General features: G+C 42.6%; 1 protein-coding gene and 2 non-coding genes across 4 annotated transcripts in view; all 3 read left to right on the top strand.

Moving 5' to 3' along the window:
* LOC118384359 (nuclear body protein SP140-like protein) overlaps positions 1-15979 on the top strand; it is a 241315-nt gene that overhangs the window by 65088 nt on the left and 160248 nt on the right. The gene's annotated exons all lie outside the window — the stretch shown is intronic.
* Positions 15578-15659, top strand: trnas-cga (transfer RNA serine (anticodon CGA)). The gene has a single exon. It is a non-coding gene; the product is annotated as a tRNA-Ser (tRNA).
* trnas-uga (transfer RNA serine (anticodon UGA)) lies at positions 15877-15958 on the top strand. Its single transcript has one exon. It is a non-coding gene; the product is annotated as a tRNA-Ser (tRNA).

Genomic DNA, 15979 nt, shown 5'->3' with positions numbered 1-15979 from the left:
TGTGATTGTAAATAAAACCTTATGACATGTGCATAACTATAGATACATCCGACAGGAGTTTGTTTGAGCGATGAAAGTTGGACAGAGGATCTCGAAGTCTCTGTAAAAGAAATACTTGGACAAAATTTTAAAATGAATGTTCGGCAAATTTCTGGCATTTGTGACTTTATTGTGTGCCAGATTTTAAGACTACAAACCGTTATAAATGGCCAATTTTCGAGATTGACTTGTCATTTCAATAGGAATAGGCTAGGCCTACTTACAAAAATCTGGGATTATATTGTAATTAAACTTTGCCATAGTTTGGTTAGATAGATGCAGGTAGCCTACAGCCCCTGATCGGCATACATCTCATTTCAGATAGCCTACAGTAACCTAGACAAGATGCAGGCAAGATGTAAAATGAACGATTTATCTGCTTGCTTGGTTCAAATTCACTGACTGATTTATTCTTGTATTGATAGTAAAATGGCGCCGGAGCAGAAGAAACATGTGGTTGGAGTCATTAAAACTCATTTTTCAACCACTCCACAAATGTCTTGTTAACAAACTATAGTTTTGGCAAGTCGGTTTGGACATCTACTTTGTGCATGACACAATAAGTTTTCCTACAATTGATTACAGACAGATTATTTCACTTATAATTCACTGTATCACAATTCCAGTGGGCCAGAAGGTTACATACACTAAGTTGACTGTGCCTTTAAACAGCTTGGAAAATTCCAGAAAATTATGTCATGGCTTTAGAAGCTTCTGATAGGCTAATTGACATCATTTGAGTCAATTGGAGGTGTGATAGTGGATATATTTCTAGACCTACCTTCAAACTCACTGCCTCTTTGATTGACATCATGGGAAAATCAAAAGAAATCAGCCAAGACATCAGAAAAGAAATGTAGACCTCCACAAGTCTGGTTCATCCTTGGGAGCAATTTCCAAATGCCTGAAGTTACCACGTTCATCTGTACAAACAATAGTGTGCAAGTATAAACACCACAGGACCACGCAGCTGTCATACCACTCAGGAAGGAGAAGCGTTCTGAGATTAACGTACTTTGGTGTGAAAAGTGCAAATCAATCCCAGAACAAATGCAAAGGAGAGTGTGAAGATGTTGGAGGAAACAGGTACAAAAGTATCTATATCCAGAGTAAAACAAGTCCTATATCGACATAACCTGAAAGGCCGCTCAGCAAGGAAGAAGCCACTGCTACAAAACCGCCATAAAAAAAGCCAGACTACGGTTTGCAACTGCACATGGGGACAAAGATAGTACTTTTTGGAGAAATGTCCTCTGGAATGATGAAACAAAAATAGAACTGTTTGGCCACAATGACCATCATTATGTTTGGAGGAAAAAGGGTGGGGATCTTGCAAGCCGAAGAACACCATCTATGAAGCACGGGGGTGGCAGCATTCTCTCAAGAGGAGAGTTCTCTTGAGAGATAATACGGTCGGCATTGGATTGTGAGGAATTCGAGGTTATGTGAACAAAAGGACTTGAGTTCTTGTATGTTGTTTCAATTACCCCATGAGTCATTAATAATGAAATGAAACATACACCCCCACCCTTCTTCTTACCGGAGAGATGTTTATTCCAGTCGGGGTGATACACTGAAGATCACATTGGCTGTATGGACTCCGACAGCATGTCCCCAGCTTGCCATGTTTGATGTTAATGTATTTTTTGTGCATACATTATTTATTAAATCAATTAACCTACAGTGCTGACTCATTACTCTTTACTTTTTATTTTTACGATGTTAAGTACAAAGAAATAATAATAATGCATGAGATGGAATTCAATATATTTTAATCGATATAGGTAACAAAGTTGACATACTAGTTTCTGAATAATTAGGGCTACAGCAAGATGGTGTTAAAATGTAACTGATTATTGGAAAAGGTTCCACTGCAAGTTGAATCCACCCTCCGGCAAGTTGAAGTAGTCCTTGTTCTCGTCTCTGACATTCTTGCCTCCCCTGGCGTAGTTATTGCTGGAATCTACCCTGATATGCAGCATGGAATGTAGGAGCCTCGGAGCGCCACTGGCCAGGCACCACCACTCCACTCCCCACTTCCTCCCTGTCCAATTCTGGGGTTGAGTACACCTGTTGTGTGCTCTTCTGCGACCTTTTGAAGTTGTGAAGAGCTGTTGCAGCTAGGACAAGGTCAGGAATGATCTGAACACTCACCACTGGTGGTCTTGATGCCAAATGCATTTCTACACAGAGCCTTGCTCTTGAAAGCCTTGCTGGAAAAAATAAGAAAACCGTGGCATGATTATTTAAGTTCTTTGCTACTTTGGTGTTGTCTTTTTTTGACAATTATAGGAAAATGACCAAGGTTAGTGCTCATTTGTAATGGAAGATCCTGCTCTCGTCTACCAGCTAGTGGCTGAACCGATTCCGACAACATATCCAGAGAGAGCAATGTTTCCGTGAAACAGAGAATGTTACAATCACTGATGTCTCTCTGGAAGGCAACCTTTGCTCGAATTTCATCTACCTTGTTGTCAAGAGACTGGACATTGGCGAGTTGTATACTTGGGAGTGGTGGGCGACGTGCACGTCTACGGAGCCTGACCAGGACCTCGCTCTTATATCCAATAGTTCTTCCTGGCTGTATGTAATAAAGACTGAAGATTTCCTGGGGTAACAAAGTAAGAAATAATACATGAAAAAAAGCTAAATACTGCATAGTTTCCTAAGGACTCGAAGCGAGGCTACCATCTCTGTCAACCACACATTTGTTTCATTACAAAATCGGAGAGTACAATCTGTTCAGTGAAGTTCACAAAACATATTGCATGCAACAAACAAAATGTTTCTGACATTTTCAGACTACTAAACAACTATTGATTTAGAACCACAGAATTACCACAAGTCACAAATAAAACAGGAGCTGCTATATGCATGCTGAACGGCAGTAGTTCACTTGTTCTTTAAAATAGCATTGTATTTGTTCAAACACAATTCTCTCCATCAGTTTACTAAGAACAGGTAGCAAACTGATTGGGCTGCTGTTAGAGCCAGTAAAGGGTGCTTTACTATTTTTAGATAGTTGAATAACTTTAGCTTCTTCCATGCCTGTGGACACACACACTCCTTTAGGCTTTGGTTATTAAAGATGTGGCAAATAGGGGTGGCAATACAGTCTGCTACTATTCTCAATAGTGTCCCATCTAGGTTGTCTATACCTGCTGGCTCATCATTATTAATGAATAACAACCCTGCTTCCCCCTCTTCCACACAAACTTGACCAAATTCAAACAGCAAATCCTTCTCTTTCGTTATTAATCAAATTATTAATCAAATATGATGGTTCACTGGTCAATGTTGTCATTTCACTAACAAGTTTGTCCACTTTACTGGTGAAATAGTCATTGAAATGATTGGCTATATCAAAAGGTTTTGTTATAAATTATCCCAATGAAGAATGGAGATGAATTGGGTTTTTTGCCCATAAAATAATTTATTTGAACCATAAACATTTTCAATTCAGGTTGCTCTGATATTACCAGGTTATGGCGACTTGGTGAGCACTAGCACTGCTCTCCTGGCTGCACATTGTGGTGACTGAAATGGCTGGCGCCTACCCATCATAAATGCAACATTTTCTGGTCATGGTTATCAATATTATTTTCAGAAAAAGGTGCAAAACGTAATCAATACGCATGTACATATTTTTTCTTCAAGATATGACGAATTTAAACAGGCGGTTTAGGATTTTTTTGTAATTTGATATGGGTCAACATCTGTTTGATCGTAGGCATAAAATAGAGCGTATGGTGCACAGGTCCACTGAGTTGCAAACCAAGTGGATGGGTGTAGCTCATTGCTTAGCAGCTAATGGTGATTTGTAGATCTGACGCAGTTGCTACTCAGATTGTGAGCCCAGTGAGTGTATTGAAAGAGGTATGCAGTACCTGCAGATGGCCACGGCGAGGAGCAAGAGAGCAAGTTTTTTTTACAGAAAAAAAACACTAAACCTTAACCTTAACTCTAACCGAAGGTCTATCCCTTAAAACAGTTAGATGAAGTGCATTCGGAAGAGTATTCAGACCCCTTGACTTTTTCCACATTTTGTTACGCTACAGCCGTATTCTAAAATGGATTAAATACATTCACTGCAGCCACCCTGGCACCCAGCCCCACTCACCCCGTTATCCACAACCTCCCATTACACCCCAGGTTCCAGGAACTCCACGACCCAGTCCACCCCATCTGCAGCACCCAACCCCAGCCTGATCAGAAGCCCCAAGAAGTGGGGGCGGAGCACCGAAGCGGCCAGACAGGACCTCTGCTATCCAGAGAGGTCCAGTCTGCTACTGAGAGGGCTGCTACTCTTCTAAGTAGCCCGACGGGGCCCCTCTGGCCGTGGCTCTCAGCACCGGCTCCACAAAAAAAGTGTTAATCAAGCTGTCTTGTTGGTGACAGTGGCTCTGCTTCCCCTGGACTCTTCTCCTTTTCCTCCTCTGTCTTCCAGTCCCAGTGCTGTCCATGCTCCAAGAGAGAGAAAGAGAGCTCCCAGACTCACCACAACGAGTATGGCTCTTACAAACGCCCTCTGACGTCCCATGATGCTCCAGCATCTAGCCGCCCCTTTAAAAAAAATCTCCACTGGATGGAGATCGATATGTCTCTCTCCGTTTCCTCTCCCATTGCTTATTTTAAAATTCAACAATACTTTTTAATTGAATGGCCTAAACTGTACAGTTAATGCGCGAGTTCAAGCAGATCAGTTTTGTCAAGTCGGTCACTACCTTTCAAAGTGTGTTGCATTATGGGGTAAAAAATAACCAGACTTGCACCTACATGTCCACAGCATAAACTTTACAAAACTCGTGATCTAAGGTCATGAAGTTTGACTGCAAGTTCCATTTTACCATCTTCAGCCATCGCCTGCATTGTGGAGGGATCTATTTTCAACCAATCATTAAGTTGTTTTTGTTTGACCATGCAAATGAGACCAAATACATGAATGTCATACATTATTTGTGTAACACATGATTTCAGTTTGTGAGTGTATGATAATATACCGAACAAAAATATAAATGCAACATGTAAAGTGTTAATCACGTTTCATGAGCTGAAATAAAAGTTCCCAGAAATGTTCCATATGCACAAAAAGCTTATTTATCTCAAATTGTGTTCACAAATTTGTTTACATCCCTGTTAGTGAGCATTTCTTCTTCACCAAGATAATCCATCCATCTAAAAGGTGTGACATATCAAGAATATGATTAAACAGCATGATCATTACACAGGTGGACCTTGTGCTGGGAACAATAAAAGGCCACTCTAAAATGTGCAGTTTGTCACACAACACAATGCCAGATGTCTGCAATTGGCATGCTGACTGCAGGAATGTCCACCAGAGCTCTTGCCAGAAAATGTAATGTACATTTCTCCACCATAAGCTGCCTTAAGTCGTTCCAGAAAATGTGGTAGTACGTCCAACTGGCCTCACAACCGCAGACCACATGTAACCACGCCAGCCAAGGACCTCCACATCTGGCTTCTTCAACTGTGGGATGGTCTGAGACAAGCCATCTGGACAGCTGATGAAACTGTGGGTTTGCACAACTAAAGAATTTCTGCACAAACTGTCAGAAACCATCTCTGTGTGCTCATCATCCTCACCAGGGTCTTGATCTGACTGCAGTTCGGCGTCGTAACCAACTTCAGTGGGCAAATGCTCACCTTCGATGGCCACTGGTACGCTGGAGAAGTGTGCTCTTTCAACTGTAGAGGACAGATGGCAGACAGCATGTATGGCGTCGTGTTGGCAAGTGTTTTGCTGATGTCAACGTTGTGAACACAGTGCCCCATGGTGGAGGTGGGGTTATGGCATGGGAAGTCAAAAGCTAGGAACAACAAAAACATTAGCATTTTATCGATGGCAGTTTGAATGCATAGAGATAACGTGACGAGATTCTGAGGCCCATTGTCGTGCCATTCATCTACCGCCATCACCTCTTGTTTCAGCATGATAATGCATGGCCCTATGTCGCAAGGATCTGTATACAATTCCTGGAAGTTGAAAATGTCCCAGTTCATCCACGACCTGCAAACTCAACAGATGCTCTGGATCGACGTGTAAGACAGCGTGTTCCAGTTCCCGCCAATATCCAGCAACTTTGCACAGCCATTGGTACAACAGTCAACAGCCTGTTCAACTCTATGCCAAGACGATGTGTCACGCTGCATGAGGCAAATGGTGGTCACACCAGATACTGACTGATTTTCAAAAAACATGCCCCTACCTTTTTTAAGGTATCTGTGCCCAACAGATGCAATCTGTATTCCCAGTCATGTGAAGTCCATAGATTAGGGCATTATTTATTTCAATTGACTGATTTTCTTATATGAACTGTAAGTCAATAAAATCAGTAAAATCTTTTAGTATATAAAGATGTTTTTTTATAAACAAATGTCACGGGCATGGTGATCAAATCAAAGTTTATTTGTCACATGCGCCGAATACAACAGGTGTAGACCTTACAGTGAAATGCTTACTTACAGGCTCTAATAAATAATGCAAAAAATTTGTTAGGTGAACAGTAGGTAAGTAAAGAAATAAAATAACAGTAAAAAGACAGGCTATATACAGTAGCGAGGCTATAAAAGTAGTGAGGCTACATACAGACACCGGTTAGTCAGGCTGATTGAGGTAGTATGTACATGTAGATATGGTTAAAGTGACTATGCATATATGATGAACAGAGAGAGTAGCAGTAGCGTAAAAGAGGGGTTGGCGGTTGGTGGGTGGGACACAATGCAGATAGCCCGGTTAGCCAATGTGCGGGAGCACTGGTTGGTTGGCTCAATTGATGTAGTATGTACATGAATGTATAGTTAAAGTGACTATGCATATATGATAAACAGAGAGTAGCAGCAGCTTAAAAAGAGGGGTTGGGGGGGCACACAATACAAATAGTCCGGGTAGTCATTTGATTACCTGTTCAGGAGTCTTATGGCTTGGGGGTAAAAACTGTTGAGAAAACTATTTGTCATAGACTCGGCACTCCAGTACCACTTGCCATGCGGTAGTAGAGAGAACAGTCTATGACTGGGGTGGCTGGGGTCTTTCACAATTTTTAGGGCCTTCCTCTGACACTGCCTGGTGTAGAGGTCCTGGATGGGGGGCAGCTTAGCCACAGTGATGTACTGGGCCGTACGCACTACCCTGTGTAGTGCCTTGCGGTCAGAGGCCGAGCAATTGCCGTGCCAGGCAGTGATGCAACCAGTCAGGATGCTCTCGATGTTGCAGCTGTTGAACCTTTTGAGGATCTCAGGAGGTGTTTAGTCCCAGGATCCTTAGCTTAGTGATAAGCTTTGGGGGTACCATGATGTTGAACGCTGAGCTGTAGTCAATGAATAGCATTGTCACATGTGTTCCTTTTGCCCAGGTGGGAAAGGGTAGTGTGGAGTGCAATATAGATTGCATCATCTGTAGATCTGTTTGAGCGGTATGCAAATTGGGGTGTGTCTACGGTTTCTGGGATAATGGTGTTAATGTGAGCCATTACCAACCTTTCAAAGCACTTCATGGTTATGGATGTGAGTGCTACGGGTCTTTAGTCATTTATGCAGGTTTCCACTATGGTGGTCTGCTTGTAACATGTTGGTATTACAGACTCAATGAGGGACATGTTGAAAATGTCAGTGAAGACACCTGCCAATTGGTCAGCACATTCCCGGAGCACATGTCCTGGTAATCTGTCTGGCCCCGCAGCCTTGTGTATGTTATCTTGTTTAAAGGTCTTTAGTCACATCGGCTACAGAGAACGTGATCACACAGTCGTCCGGAACAGCTGATGCTCTCATGCATGTCTCAGTGTTGCTTGCCTCGAAGCGAGCATAGAAGTAACTTAGCTCATCTGGTAGGCTTGTGTCACTGGGCAGCTCGTGGCTGTGCTTCCCTTTGTAGTCTGTAATAGTTTGCAAGCCCTGCCACATAAGACGAGCGTCAGAGACGGTGTAGTATGATTCAATCCTAGCCCTGTATTGACTCTTTGCCTGTTTGATGGTTTGTCGCAGGGCATAGCAGGATTTCTTGTAAGCTTCCGGGTTAGAGTTCCGCACCTTGAAAGCGGCAGCTCTACCCTTTAGCTCTGTGCGAATGTTGCCTGTAATCCATGGCTTCTGGTTGGGGTATGTATTTACAGTCACTGTGGGGACGACGTCCTCGATGCACTTATTGATAAAGCCAGTGACTGATGTGGTGTACTCCTCAATGCCATCGGAAGAATCCCGGAACATGTTCCAGTCTTTGATAGCAAAACAGTCCTGTAGTTTACCATCTGCATCATCTGACCACTGGTGCTTCCTGCTTTCATTTTTGCTTGTAAGCAGGAATCAGGAGAATAGAGTTGTGGTGGGATTTACCAAATGGAGGGAGAGGGAGAGCTCTCTGTACGCGTCTCTGTGTGTGGAGTACAGGTGATCTAGAATTTATTTCCCTCTGGTTGCACATTTAACACGTTGATAGAAATTTGGTAGAACTGATTTAAGTTTCCCTGCATTAAAGTCTCCGGCCACTAGGAGCTCCGCCTCTGGGTGAGTGGTTTCCTGTTTGCTTATTTCCTTATACAGCTGACTGACTGCGATCTTAGTGCCAGCATCTGTCTGTGGTGGTAAATAAACAGCCACAAATAGTATAGCTGAAAACTCTCTAGGCAAGTAGTGTGGCCTGCAATTTATCACAATATACTCTACTTCAGGCGGGCAAAATCTAGAGACTTCCTTAGAATTCGTGAGTCAGCTGTTGTTTACAAATATGCATAGACTGTCCCCCCCCCCCTCGTCTTACCGGAGTGTGCTGTTCTATCTTGCTGGTGCAGTATATATCCCGCTAGCTGAATATCCATGTCGTCATTCAGCCACGATTCCGTGAAACGTAGGATATTACAGTTTTTGTGTCAGGAATTGGCCAGGGTTGTTCCGGTTTTTGGTCACTAGATGCCCCCATTGTGCCTTTTGACCTTTTGTTTTCCCTTGATCCCCATTATTATTTGCACCTGTGCCTCGTTTCCCCTGATTGTATTTAAACCCTTTGTTGTCCTCAGTTCTTTGCTCTGTGTTTGTATGTTAGCACCCAGCCCTAGTACTCTGTGAACTCGTGATGATCCCGGTGGACTCTCTTGTGGAATTCTGTTTTTTGTTCTTGTTTGTTTTTGAGTATCTTTTGAGGCTTTTTGTGCTATACATTCCACCTTGTGGATTTACCTTTTTGTCTTGGAGGATTACCTTTGTTCTTGTGGAATTCCTTTTGAGGTTGTGGAGTTACATGTTTTCCTGAAGAACTTCACTTTTTACTTCATTAAATACACCGTCTCAAGTACTGCTGTGTCTGCCTCATCTTCTGGGTTCTGCTGACTATTCGTGGCTCAGTTGGTTAAGTGACTGTTTCTCACTCCGGAGACCCGGGTTCGTAACCGGGTCCTGACATTTTGATGTCCCGTTGGTAGGATATTCGTGATCGTACCTCGTCTAATTTATTGTCCGATGATTGCACGTTGGCGAGTAGTATTGACGGCAATGGCAGCTTTCCCACTTGCCTTCTCCAGGTCATGACAAGGCATCCGGCTCTTTGTCCTCTGTACCTGCGTCGCTTACTCTTGCAAATAATGGGGAAGTCGGCCCTGTGGGGTGTTTGTAGAATGTCTTGTGCGTCGTCCTGAACCTTGCTGTTGGGAAACCACATTTAGTGTCCAACTTTCAGCAGTTTAAGATGCACCTCCCCTGACTTCACTCCTCGACTAGAGTCTGCTGCTTTTGCCATACCACTCAAATGAGCCCTGTGACTTTGTTCTATATAAGCTAGTGACAACCCTGCAGCAGGGTGATGTCTCTGTCACTTCCTGTCTCTCATGGAAAGTCTCTGTACCAGGGCGATGACTGTGTCCTGTTGAGAGGAGTTCAGCTCCAGAGCCGTGGTCATCCTACCCAGGGACTCATCCTACCCAGCCATGAGTACCTCCCTCTAGTACCAGGCCTCCGCCCTGCCACACCGCACCTGCTCCTCCTGTCTCTTCAGGAAGTCCTAGAGCAGGGATGTGCTTTCCTTAATCTTGCCTCTGCTGCTGGGCAAGAAAGTTGGAAATGGAGGAGCCCTGGGAGGTGGAGCAGAAGTGACGACGGATATGACAGGACCGGAGCAGGGCAGGGTTTAGGCTGTAGAGTGGGAGGGGAGGAGCGGACAGGGGTGGGATCTGACAAAGGTGTAGAGACGGAGGGAACGGGCGTGGGGTAGTGGAAGTGAGGAGAGGAACTGGGGTGAGCTTCGGAATGCAGGCGGTAATGACGTTGCCATGGGGAAGGAGGAGAGGCTTCTGCATGCTGGTTACTAGGGTTGGGCTGCTGGTGGTCTCCATGCCAATGGTGTCACCAAGCATGTCATTCATCATCTTATGAGAGAGACAGAAACAGACAGACAGATAGAGAGCAAGAGAATGTTAAGATAAGAGGGTCTTGTATTGAGGTGTTTTGACTATGATAATGTGGTTCAAATTCGCTAGTTAGCTAACCAACTAACAACTGTCACAATGTATTTATTTATTGTTTATTGTGCAGACGAAAATATAGTTTTAATAATCCCACGATTTTAAGAAAACTGTTTGTTTTGCTCACATCAATACAATTCTGATCTTTCATTATAGATTGTAATAGTATTTCTAAACTGTGCAGACCTTTTCCTGTTTCTCCAGTTTTTGCCTCCAGCACCTTTGCTAGCTAATCAGCTCTGGCTGTGCAGTAGATTCTGCTATTATCTACTAATATTTCTAAAGTTAAGGTTCGCGTGAGACAAGACTGAAATATATGTTATCTCTGTGATTATACAGTACCAACTACTAACACAGAAATAGGCTGCCTATGTGGCTGTTTCTCTCAATGCTTATGAGAAGGAAAAAGTCTTAGTCTTTCAATTAGATATAAAGACATTTGCATACAAACACCAACATCAGCCACTGTTGTAGTATTTGCATTCTCTGACCTGTGGCTTCACAACAAGCTGAAGAGAAAGGGTTGTATTATTTACTAAGCATGTCTGTGCAACGCTGCTGCGCAGCTCTGGGAAGGGATTCACTGCAGCAAAATTGTGGTGACGATACCAGTGTGCACAGGCCTTGCACGAGGGCAGTGATGCAACGCAGACCCTGATCAAAATGCCACTTTCCTTAGATTGCTACTGCTGCGATGGCCAAGTGGTTCGAACATTGGAAATATTCTCCATTGTAGTCTCCCCGTACAGTTTCTAAAACTGCTCGCGGCACATTGACAAACCAGTCTTTATTTGTAGCATTGGTGACTTGATATTGATGAAGTGCTTAATGCATGGACTTGTCCTTTGATTCAAGTGCTCAGACCTTCTACTGAACATTTTTTCCTTGACAAACAGTTCAAATAGGCTCTTCAGTAGAAAGTCTTTACAGAAGTAAAATGTACAGAATCAGATAGCTGACTGGTTATGGCCTAGTTTTTAACATAGCAAGCTCCGATGGCCGAGTGGTTAAGGCGTTGGACTTGAAATCCAATGGGGTCTCCCTGCACAGGTTCGAACAGCACTATTGCAAACCAGTTTTCATTTTTAACATATCCTGGGTGACATGATATGGATAATGTGCTTAATGCATGGACTTGTCCTTTGATTCAAGTGCTCAGAATATTTTTTCCTTGACAAACAGTTCAAATAGGCTCTTCAGTAGAAAGTCTAGTCTTTACAGAAGTAAAATGTACAGAATCAGATAGCCGAATGGTTGAGGCCTGATTTTTAACGTAGCAAGCTGCGATGGCTGAGTGGTTAAGGCGTTGGACTTGAAATTCAATGGGGTCTCCCCGCGCAGGTCTGAACCCTGCTCACAGCGCTTTACAAACCAGTCTTTATTTGCAAGATGTCATTGGAGACTTGATATGGATATTGTCTGGACTAGTCCTTTGATTCAGGTGGTCAGAATAAAATTCCTTGACAAACAGGCTCTTCAGGAGAAGGTCTAGTCTTTACAGAAGTAAAATGTATAGAATCACATAGCCGGCTGGTTTTTAACGTAGCAAGCTGCCAATTGGTAAATTGCGTTGGACTTGAAATCCAATGGGGTCTCCCCACGCAGGTTCGAAACCTGCTCACAGCGCTATGGCAAACCAGTTTTCATTTTTAACATATCCTAGGTGACATGATATGGATAATGTGCTTAATGCATGGACTTGTCCTTTGATTCAAGTGCTCAGAATATTTTTTCCTTGACAAACAGTTCAAATAGGCTCTTCAGTAGAAAGTCTAGTTTTTACAGAAGTAAAATGTACAGAATCAGATAGCCGACTAGTTAAGGCCTGATTTTGAACGTAGTAAGCTGCGATGGCTGAGTGGTTAATGTGTTGGACTTAAAATCCAATGTGGTCTCCCAGCGCAGGTTTGAACCCTGCTCACCGCGCTATGGCAAACCAGTTTTCATTTTTAACATATCCGAGGTGACACGATATGGATCCTCTTACGTCCACCCGACACGCAGGCGTCCCATCGAGACATCTGGAAATGCAAATGCGCTACGCTAAATAGCACTCGTTAAAACTCAAACGTTCATTAAAACACACATGCAGGGTACTGAATTAAAGCTACACTCGTTGTGAATCCAGCCAACAAGTCAGATTTTTAAAATGCTTTTCGGCGAAAGCATGAGAAGCTATTATCTGATAGCATGCAACACCCCAAAAGACCCGCAGGGGACGTAAACAAAATAATTAGCATAGTCGGCGCTACACAAAACGCAGAAATAAAATATAAAACATTCATTACCTTTGACAATCTTCTTTGTTGGCACTCCTAGATGTCCCATAAACATCACTATTGGGTCTTTTTTTTATTAAATCGGTCCATATATAGCCTAGATATCGATCTATGAAGACTGTGTGATAAACAAAAAAAAATTGCGTTTCATAATGTAACGTCATTTTTTTTTATTAAAAAAGTTGACGATAAACTTTCACAAAACACTTCGAAATACTTTTGTAATGCAACTTCAGGTATTAGTAAACTTTAATAATCTATCAAATTGATCACAGGGCGATGTATATTCAATAGCTCCACGTCTTGAAATAATGTCCGGATATTTCTCAACCAAAACATACTTTCGGAGACCGGAAGAAATGGGCTGTCTCTTGTTCATTTGACCAAGAAACAAAGCCCAGGCAAATGACAAGACTGGTGACATAGTGTGGAAGCTGTAGGAATTGCAATCTCGGCTCCAGGTAATTTGGTTTCCATTCAACAATGCATGCAAGTGGCGCATTGATATATTTTCCATTTTTCAGTGATCAGATTTTAATGCGCTTTTCGATGAAACGCACGTTCTGTTATAGTCACAGCCGTGATTTAACCAGTTTTAGAAACGTCAGAGTGTTTTCTATCCACACATACTAATCATATGCATATAATATATACCTGGCATGAGTAGCAGGACGCTGAAATGTTGCGCGATTTTTCACCGAATGTTCGAAAAAGTAGGGGGTAGGATTAACAGGTTAATGCATGGACTTGTCCTTTGATTCAAGTGCTCAGAATATTTTTTTCCTTGACAAACAGTTCAAACAGGCTCTTCAGGAGAAGGTCTAGTCTTTACAGAAGTAAAATGTACAGAATCACATAGCCGGCTGGTTTTTAACATAGCAAGCTGCAGAGTGGTAAATTGCGTTGGACTTGAAATCCAATGGGGTCTCCCCGCGCATGTACGAACCCTGCTCACAGCGCTATGGCAAACCAGTTTTCATTTTTAACTTATCCGAGATGACATGATATGGATAATGTGCTTAATGCATGGACTTGTCCTTTGATTCAAGTGCTCAGAATATGTTTTCCTTGACAAACAGTTCAAATAGGCTCTTCAGTAGAAAGTCTAGTCTTTAGAGAAGTAAAATGTACAGAATCAGATAGCCGACTGGTTAAGGCCTGGCTTTTAACTTAGCAAGTTACGATGGCCGAGATGTTAAGGAATTAGACTTGAACTCCAATGTAGTCTCCCCGCGCAGGTTCGAACCCTGCTCACAGTGCTTTGACAAACCAGTCTTTATTTGCAACATGTCATTGGATGCTTGATATGGATAATGCATGGACTTGTCCTTTGATTCAAGTGCTCAGAATATTTTTTTCCTTGACAAACAGTTCAAACAGGCTCTTCAGTAGAAGGTCTAGTCTTTACAGAAGTAAAATGTACAGAATCACATAGCCGGCTGGTGTTTAACATAGCAAGCTGCGATTGCTGAGTGGTAAATTGCGTTAGACTTTAAATCCAATGGGGTCTCCCCGCGCAGATTCGAACCCTGCTCACAGCGCTTTGACAAACCAGTCTTTATTTGCAACATGTCATTGGAGACTTGATTTGGATATTGTGTGCTTAATGCATGGACTTGTCCTTTGATTCAAGTGCTCAGAATATATTTTCCTTGACAAACAGTTCAAATAGGCTCTTCAGTAGAAAGTCTTTACAGAAGTAAAATGTACAGAATCAGATAGCCGACTGGTTAAGGCCTGGTTTTCAACATAGCAAGCTGCGATTGCTGAGTGGTAAATTGCGTTGGACTTTAAATCCAATGGGGTCTCCCGGCGCAGATTCTAGCCCTGCTCACAGCGCTTTGTCAAACCAGTCTTTATTTGCAATATGACATTGGAGACTTGATATGGATAATGTGTGCTTAATGCATGGACTTGTCCTTTGATTCAAGTGCTCGGAATATTTTTTCCTTGACAAACAGTTCAAATAGGCTCTTCAGTAGAAAGTTTAGTCTTTACAGAAGTAAAATGCACAGAATCAGATAGCCGACTGGTTAAGGCCTGTTTTTTAACATAGCAAGCTGCGATTTCCGAGTGGTAAATTGCGTTGGACTTGAAGTCCAATGGTGTCTCCCCGCGCAGGTTCGAACCCTGCTCACAGCGCTTTGACAAACCAGTCTTTATTTGCACCCATGTTCTTAACTTGCTTGAAGCATATAGCCCACTTCTGCTTTCTTCTCATCAATTTCCTTAGATTCCTACTGCTGTGATGGCTAAGTGGTTTAAGCATTGTAATTGAAGTCCAATATATTCTCCCTGTACAGTTTTCAACTCTGCTTACTGGGTGATGATAAAGTAGACCTTTAATAATTGGGTCTATCTCCTTTGAATTTAAATTGTCCTTACTTTATGTGCTCGTCCCACGATTGAAGTGCTTAGAAAATTGCAAATAGGCTCTTTTAAACTTTGTCTTTTCAACTAGGCAGTTGAGTTTGGATACTTTTGTCCTTGTGTGAGGTAACTTAGAAAGCTGTGATTGCAGAATGGTTAAATCGTTGGACTCAAAATCCTTTGGGGTTGCTCAGTGCAGGTTTGAACCCTGCGAGCAGCGCTTTGACAATCCAGTCTTTATTTGTAACATGTCATTGGGGACTTGATATGGATAATGCTTGGACATGTCCTTTGATTCAAGTGGTCTTCATGACAAATGTTTCAAGTAGGCTCTTCAATAGCAATAATCTGCTCACTTTAGAGATAAATTGGACAGAACAAGATAGTGGACTGGCTAAGGGTCTGTAGGTAAAAGTAGATGCTGTGATGGCCGAGAGGTTAAGGCGTTGGACTCGAAATCCAATGTGGTCTCCCCATGCAGGTTCGAACCCTGCTCACAGCGCTCTGGCAAACCAGTTTTCATTTTTAACATATCCTAGGTGACATGATATGGATAGTGTGCTTAATGCGTGGACTTGTCCTTTGATTCAAGTACTCATAATATGTTTTCCTTGACAAACAGTTCAAATAGGCTCTTCAGTAGAAAGTCTCGTCTTTACTGAAGTAAAATGTACAGAATCAGATAGTCAACTGGTTAAGGCCTGGTTTTAACATAGCAAGCTGCGATGGCCGAATGGTTAAGGCGTTGGACTTGAAATCCAATGGGGTCTCCCCGCGCATGTTCGAACCCTGCTCACAGCGCTATGGCAAAACAGATTTCCT

The sequence above is a fragment of the Oncorhynchus keta genome, chromosome 5 (assembly GCF_023373465.1).
Source record: "Oncorhynchus keta strain PuntledgeMale-10-30-2019 chromosome 5, Oket_V2, whole genome shotgun sequence".
NCBI lineage: Eukaryota > Metazoa > Chordata > Actinopteri > Salmoniformes > Salmonidae > Oncorhynchus > Oncorhynchus keta.
Note: the sequence above shows the minus strand (reverse complement) of the source record. Positions and strands in the feature narration are given on the sequence as shown.